General features: G+C 37.6%; 1 non-coding gene across 1 annotated transcript; it reads left to right on the top strand.

Annotated features, from left to right (window-relative positions):
* The first annotated feature begins 333 nt into the window (after positions 1–333).
* LOC122795102 lies at positions 334–500 on the top strand. Its single transcript, XR_006363735.1, has one exon. It is a non-coding gene; the product is annotated as a U1 spliceosomal RNA (small nuclear RNA).
* The last annotated feature ends 7,774 nt before the right edge of the window (positions 501–8,274 follow it).

Consider the following 8,274-nt stretch of genomic DNA (forward strand, 5'->3'; position numbering starts at 1 on the left):
TTAAGTGTGAAACAATTATGATCAGAAAGATGATGTGGGAATACAGAAAAAGATGAGATTTGTAATTTTAAGTCATCTGAAACTAGAATTTGATCTATTCGTTATTGGGTTTTAATCTATGATCTATGCGAGAAAAGCATAATGAATTGTTGTGTTTAGAGTTGAATGTATTATATAAGTTGAGGGAATCAATCCATTTTTTAAAGAGTTTTGCTGTAGAAGTGGACACTTATTTATGGTGTTAAACCTATCCAGAATGCAATTGAAATTTCCTCCCAGTATGGGATTACCTTTGTAAACATTAGTTATGAAATCAAGGTGACATTTTGCTGTACATTTACCTGCCATGGGGAATACCACCATCAGGAAGGTGGCTTCCCCAGGGTGAGGCTCTTCCATTTCACACTTGTCATGGATTGACTTCCTGTGATTTTCCCAAATCTAGAAAACTTAACTGGATCATTTATGGTAGTGGGGGACTGTGTTTGCATAGTTCCCTCAAAAAAAAAAAAAAAAAAAAAAAAAAGAAAGAAAGAAAAGGAGGCATTTTGTTGTTGATACTCCTAATCCCAGAAACCAGTAAAGGTTAACTAATCTCCAAATTCTGCTATTAAGCTTTAATATAATAATGACTAATAAACCTTCTGGATCTTCATAGTTATATAAGATTTGTGGATTTACAACACTTTCCTTTCATATAATTATGACAACCTTTCTCTTGGATTTATATGAGGAATGAGTTAGTATTAAATAATCATTAAAATTCAAAATATTTTTTCAGTGGATTTGAAATGAGTTTCCTGTAAAATTACAGCTTGTGATTTATTAAAATTTAAGTAGCTTTGCAAGTTTAGGCATTTATTTATTTACTTATTTATTTAATTAATTCCAGTGTGATGACCGTGCATGTCCACTGGGCTCAAAGAGCCCGTTTTCAGTGGAGGCCCGGGGAGAAAAGCTCCAATAATACATAGTACAAGCTCCATAATATGAAGTACAATACATAGTGGAAACAGAAACAAACTAAGCAAATTTTACATACAAAATTGCAAAAACTAAACAAAAGTTAAACAGAAGCTTGGAGAAGGATGTAAAGCATATTTACATGTTTAGTGGTTGAGAACAGTAGTACAAGGTTAAATTAATACAGAGGTTTAAATCATATGAGAATGATATAGAAGTAACATTAGCATGGATGAGTTCTTTATGCATGAATATTAGCATGAGTTAAATTAATACAGGGGTTTAAATCCTCTGAGAGTGGTATAGAGGTAGCATTCGCATGAAGGCAGTACATAAGGTTAATCAACAGTGTGTAAGGAAGAACAAACGTTGTGTGTTAAAAAGTATTTATGTATTAAGCAGGTTAGGTAGGCGGAGTGCAATTGCATTTCCATTTTTGGGAGAGGTAAGAATGCAGCTGGGTTTTGAAGTGTTCAGAGTTCTCAGAAATTCTTAGAGATGGAGGGAGAGAATTCCATTTTTTTGGTGATGGAAAAGCATAGGAGATGTTGACCAGTGGGATGGTTTGGCTTATAAACAGAGATTAGATTTTGGTGGGTAGATCTTAAAGTTCTGGGGTGTATAATGTTAAGATGTTTGTTAGTGCTGGGTATATAGTTGGTTTGAAAATAAGCTTGTGAGTGGTGATGAGTTGGAGGTAGTCAAGGTAGTTTGGGAGTTCTAGCCATTGCAGCTGGTGGAGAGGTTTACAGTGGTGAGTGGAGTATTTGGAAGTGGTGGTGAACTTTGAGATTTTATTGTAACAGGATTCTAGTTTAGAAGAGATGGAGGAAGATAGGTTGGTTATTAGGGGAGCACCATACATTAGTGAAAGGTAGTAAGAAAGTAGTGGCGAGGGTCTGTCTTGTTGAGGGAGAGAGGAAGTGGGAGTTTCTATACAGCATGCCAAGTTTCTGATGAGTTTTCTTTATATTTAGCTGAATATGAGTATCAAATTTTAGGTGTTCTTCAACAGTAACTCCAAGAAGTTTAGCAAAAGGAACAAGTTCTATAGTGGAGTTGGCAAGGCTTGTAATCTTGAAAGAGGTTTTGTCTAGGTGGATAGATTTTGAGGGAGAGAATAGAAGAATCTTTGATTTGTTGGCATTCAAGGTGAGGTGATTTTGGAGCATCCAGTTCTCAGTAGTTGAGAAGGCAGTTTGAGTTTTTGTTTGGAGCTCAGGGAGGTTTGATGCAGAGCAAACTAAAGTTAAGTCATCTGCATATTGTACTATCTTAGTGTTAAGAATGGCTGCATAGAAATCATTAATGAAGATATTGAAGAGCATAGGGCCAAGAATGGATCCCTGGGGTACCACGGTTGGGGTGGGAAAGAAGGCTGAGGTGCCAGTCTTCCATTTTACTGCCTGAGATCTGTCAGAGAGGTAGCAGCTGAACCAGGTAATGGTGTTTTGTGAGAGGTTAAGATTGGAAAGGTGGTGAAGAAGGTGGGTATTGGAGACTGTGTTGAAAGCCTTGGAAAGATCAAGGAGGACTGTGGATACAAGTTCTCTGGAGTCACGGGCATGGTTTATGATGTCTAGAAAAGAGAGAAGAGCTGTTATTGTGCTATGGCCAGGACAGAACCCATGTTGTGTTGGGGTGAGGACTTGATTATGTGTAATGAATGGCATGAGCTGGAGGTGGATGCATTTCTCAAGAATTTTTGAAATAGGGGAAAGAATCGCTATGGATCAGAAGTTGGAGATGTTATTATTTTTGCCTCCTTTATGGAGGGGTAGGATAAAGGCTGCATGCCATAGTTTTGGGACAAATGATTCTTGTATGGATCTGTTGATGAGTATGCTAATGGGGATGGAGATGCTGTCTGCTGCAATTCTTAAAAGGAGTGAGGAGATATTGTCAGGGGCATTGGAACAAGGCTTAAGCTTAGAGAGACATTTTTATATGAGGTGGGGATTGGTTTGAGGTGTAATATGAGAGGTGAGTTTGGGGTAGAAGGTTGGGCAGAGGGTTTGATTTAGGGGGAGGTGTTGTTTGGGAATGTTTTAGTGAGTTCTGCTGTAGAGTTAGTAAAGAAGGAGTTGAACAGAGTTGCTATTTCTGGGTCAGATTTACTAGTGTCAGGGCAAGGGTTGTTTTTGTTGCCTGGGTTGAGAAGTGAGTTGATGGATTTCCAGAAATGTTTGGGGTTAGAGGAGTGGTTAGACTGGAGTTTGATATAGTATGCTTGTTTGTCTTGTATGATATGTTTTTTGGCTAAGTTGTGGAGTTGTTTATATTTAAGAAGGGTGTCAGGGTGCCTATTATGATGGTAGAGTTTCCTGGTCTTGTCCCTTTGTTGCATGAGTGTTTTGGTGTCTTTACTAAGTCAATGGGCGGAATTGTCTTTTATACGTTTTATTCTTGGAGGGGCTTGGGAGTTAAGAGTGTCTAAGAAGGTTGAGTTGAAGAATTCGACAGCACTGTCCAGAGGTAGAGTTTTTAGAGTATCTTAATTTATCAGTTTGAGAGAACTGGAAAAAGTTGCAGTGTTAAAGTTGTTGAGATTCCAAGTATGGATATATTGGTGTAGATGAATAGAGGAGGGGGTTGCTCTATGGATGAAGGCTGGTAAGTGATTACTGATAGAGTCTGTTAACATGCCAGTGTGGGAGATTTTGTTTGGGTGGGAGACAAGGATCTAGTCCAGTATGGAGCCTGGAGGGTTATTTTTATTAGGTCTGGTTATAGCATTTGTGAGCTGAGTGAAATTACATAGATTAATTGTAATGGTGGGGTTATTGGCAGCAATTTTGTTCCAGTCAATGTTCACATCTCCTAGGATGTATGTCACAAGCTTGATATTATATGAGGCCCATAGAAGAATTTCCTCAATTGTGTTAATGTTATTTCCAGGAGGGATATAGAGGGCTATAACAAATGCTTTTCTGGTTATTTAGTTTGAGATTTCCTATGACTAGTTCAGTGTTGTTGAACTGTGGAATAGGATTTTGGTAGGGAGTGATGGAGAGTAGGCTAGAGTAGATTAAGGTGGGTTTATATTAGAATATTGAAGTATTACTACATCGAATGTTCTAATATTGAACCATTTCACTCGAAAAACAACATCGAACACTCAGAACAGCAAATTTTTTCCAGGGAAAAAAATTGCTGTTCCAACAAACATACACACAACACAAGCAGACCAAAATACATAATCCACACACATACACTTCACAAAACCCTACACTAAACAATACATACACTACTAGCTATCCACTTACCTTAACCCAACCCCAACCCTAAGGTCCGTAACTACCGCACACTCACCTTACCCTCTCCCTAACCCTAAAGTCCCTATCGTACACTCACCTTACCCACTGCCTAACCTTAAAGTCCCTATCGCACACTCACCTTACCTGTTCCCTAACCCTAATGTCTCTATCACACACTCACCTTCATTCGTACACTTACCTTAACCCAGTCCGTAACCTTCGCTCCACAGTCGAGGAAATAGTGAAGCTGCAGAAATGACCCACCGAATACTTTATCTAGGAAAGTATTCGATATTTTGCAGCTTCACTATATTCAGCATTTCATGCAAAGGGTTCAATATTAGTACATTCAAAGTAGTAATACTTCAATGTACTAATATAAACCTGATTAAGGCTACTCCTCCACCCTTCTTTTTTAGGCGGTCTTGTCTAAGTACTTGAAACCCAGGAGGCAGTATTTCAGTCTGAAATGTTGGGTTTTAACCATGTCTCAGAGACAGCTGCTATGTCAGGTTGGGTATGGGATAGCCAAGCATGATGGGATGTAAGAACATGAACTGGGCTCACAAAATATTTCAGTCAAGTTTTAATAATTACATTTTGGTTAGTTCAAAGTAAGCATCATAAAGGCAGCTTCAAACAAATTCACTAATATGAAGATATATTTGGGATAGTCAAGTATTTTCTTGGATTGTTCAGATCATTAATGTTTCGAGATATTATAGATAAAGACATAGGTGAATACAAGAGTATTTAGGAATATAACAACCAATAGTTGATATTTAATCCCATAACTCTTTTTAATACATAAAAATACATGACAATATATAAATAAATATAGTATAATTGAAATGACATCAGCTATACTTGTAAAATGTAGTATTCTGAATTCAGGCCTAGCTAAAATAGTAGTAAAAAATGATGTAAAACATATAATTAAAGAAAATTAAATTTTCCAAAATCAAACATGGAATTATGAAAATGCCCAGTCTGAGAGATAAGCTTAGATCTGTCAGACTGCTTTCCTTAACCATCATAACCGTGTCCAGCAGATCTAATATGTCCTATAAGTGAGACTTACACAACTGAACTAAGTTAATCCAAACAGCTTTAACTAAAGCAAAGAGTAAGCATTTATGATGCAAACTTCCCAAACACCAAAAAAGTGCATTTTGACTGAAAGAACTTGGTTAAAATAAAATCATATCATGTCCAATCAAATGTATATTTTGTTACCAAAAGGAAATAAGAGTCATTTATCAGCAGATGCTTTGAAAGATTTGTTGGAATTTACAGTTGAGGTATCAGTTTTTGTTTCTTCTTTTCTGAATCTGTCCAAGTGTTTGTTTTTTTTCCAAATATCTCTTTAATAAAGTGGAAGAACAGTCCATATCTTCAGGAATTGAAATCATGTTGCTGTTTGTTATAAAGGCAGATGCTTCTTCTAGATTATTAAAGGTTCTTATTCCATTGGAAAGATGTATTTTGATTCTTGCAGACTATATAATTTGAGCCTTAATATTGTTCTGTTTTAAAAGTTTAACAAGGGGCTAGCATTATTTTCTTATTTCAAAAACCTTAGTGGAGTAATCATTTTCAAATCTGATATGGTTTTGATTGACTTTTAAAGGGGCTTTCTCCAAGCAGTCTTTAAAACAAGTATATTTGTCTAGAATGAAAGAAAGTTTATAACTACAGATCTTGGAGGGGATGAGGAAGAAGTTGGTGCTGCCTTATCTGTTGCTCTATGGGTTCTCTCAATTCCATACACTGTTGGAAACTCCTGGTGTTCTGGCTGGTGTGTGATTCTCAAACAATCTGGAAATATATTGCTGATTGCTAAGTATATTTCTTGGCATTTTAACCTTTCAGAGTTCTGCATTGCCTTAATTTTGCCTGCCTGAATTGTTTTATATATTTTCTGGCATTGTTTACTGTTTCTCATCTGTCCTGAAACTGTTTTTCCTCTTCCCCACCATATTCTTGTGGTGTTGTTATAGTCGGTGGCTTTGCAGTTGCCCACCCCTACTGTAAATTTGATCTGAGACATCCCTCCCAGTCTGGTGTTCACTCTACTTAATACAGAGAGAACATTTGAGAAGGCCAACCCACTTAGGTTCTTAACCTTGAATTTTTCTTCTGCTCCTTCTTCCTCTTTCCTTGCACTTTACTTAAAAAAAATTGCACTTTATTTTGCTTTTGCATCTACTTAAAAGTACTCAATTGTATTTATTCTGCTCCATTTATTACTGCTTGGTAGTAGCCTGATTAAATTTTAACTGTTATTCTAAGCCTTTTGGTTTAAGTACTTGGGCTCCAGACCAGATGCTTTACATTAAGAAGGTTTGTGGTCTACGCTGTTGTGGCAGGACAGGCAGCTTACATCATTCTAAGTTGGGAATTGCTGATTGAAGGATCAGTGTCTGTTATTCTAAAAGTATATTAGTTCTGGTTAAAGCACTTGGGCTTCAGGCCAGTTATTTTTCATTAAGAAGGTTCGTGGTCTGCACTCTTGTGGGAGGAGAGGCTAGATTCTGCCCTTCTGAGCTGGGAATTTCTGGTTAAAGGCTTATTGTGCCTGCCTATGTGAACTGTTTCTTTCTGAAATTGATACTCTTTGTTTGCTGTACCATATACTAGATTCAGACATCCTGAATCTAGCTTTGGTTTTATAACTTTAGCACTAATCCAGGCCGTCTTTTTTGGAGAAGATTCCCCTGCACCCTAGTGGCAGGAGTGTGCAGTTCTAACTTGTTTGATTGAAGACTGCTGGAATAGGGTTCAGTTTTGCGCTCTTTTTCTGATTAATTGGGTAATTTGTTTAAATCAGTTTGCTCATTTATATTGTTATATAAAAAATAAAGCACTTTATTCATCTGCTTTTACTGTATTTGTGTTTCTTCCCACTTTATTACTTTATTTTGCTTTTGCTGTTTGTTCTTAAAAGTATTTAATTGCATTTATTCTGCTGCATTTATTACTACTTGTTAGTAGCTTGATTAAATTTGTTGCCTCAGAGCAAGAGGTTCTCCCGTTCGATTCCCGGCTGGAGTGCGGGGAGTGCCTTCTGTGTGGAGTCTGCTCATCCTCCTTGCGGTTTGTTGGGAATTCGAAAGACATGCATAAATGGGCGTGCCTTCGCTGAAGGTTGAATGCCGAGCTGCCACCTTGGCATTCGTGAAAATCAACTGTGAATCATTAGCAGAGTGGAGTTCCGCCGTGGCGACCCCTAACCGGGAAAAGTCGAAAAGACAACAACAGTAGCTTGATTAAACTGTAATTGTTATTCTAAGCCTTTGTTTGAAGCACTTGGGCTTCAGACCAGTTTTGTTTTTTACATTAAGAAGGTTTGTGGTCTGCACTGTTGTGGCAGGACAGGTAGCTTACCTCCTTCTAAGTTGGGAGTTGCTGATTGAAGGCTTAGTGTCTATTATTCTAAAAGTATATTAGTTCTGGTTTAAGCACTTGGGCTTTGGGCCAGTTATTTTACATTAAGAAGGTGTGGTCTGCACTCTTGGGGGAGGAGAGGGTAGATTCTGCCCTTCTGAGCTGAGAGTTTCTGGTTAAAGGCTTATTGTGCCTGCTTATTTGAACTGTTTCTTTCTGAAATTGGTACGCCTTGTTTGCATAGACTAAATTCAGACCTGCTGAATCTAGCTTTGGTTATATAACTTGAGCAATAATCCAGACCATCTTTTTTGGAGAAGGTTCCCCTGCACCCTAGTGGCAGGAGTGTGCAGTTAGAACTTGTCTGATCGAAGACTGCTGGAATGGGGCTCAGATTTTAGCTTTTTATTGGTTAATTTGTTTAAATCAGTTTGCTCATTTGCTACTGTTATATTAAAAAAACACAATTTATGCATCGCCAGTTAGCTAGGGTTAAACTATTCCCGGCACCATAAAGTCTGCTCTTCAAATTTTCCCTTAGAACTAGCCAGTTTTTTAGTTTTAGCACTCAAATATGTTTCTTTGAGCTCAACACTTGTTCAGAGCTTGTTGTAAGCACTAAATAAGCTACAAATTACTACAGCACTCAACTTTCCTCACTTGTCTA

Source organism: Protopterus annectens, chromosome 2.part1 (assembly GCF_019279795.1).
Source record: "Protopterus annectens isolate FY-2018-M chromosome 2.part1, PAN1.0, whole genome shotgun sequence".
In the NCBI taxonomy this organism is placed as follows: domain Eukaryota; kingdom Metazoa; phylum Chordata; order Ceratodontiformes; family Protopteridae; genus Protopterus; species Protopterus annectens.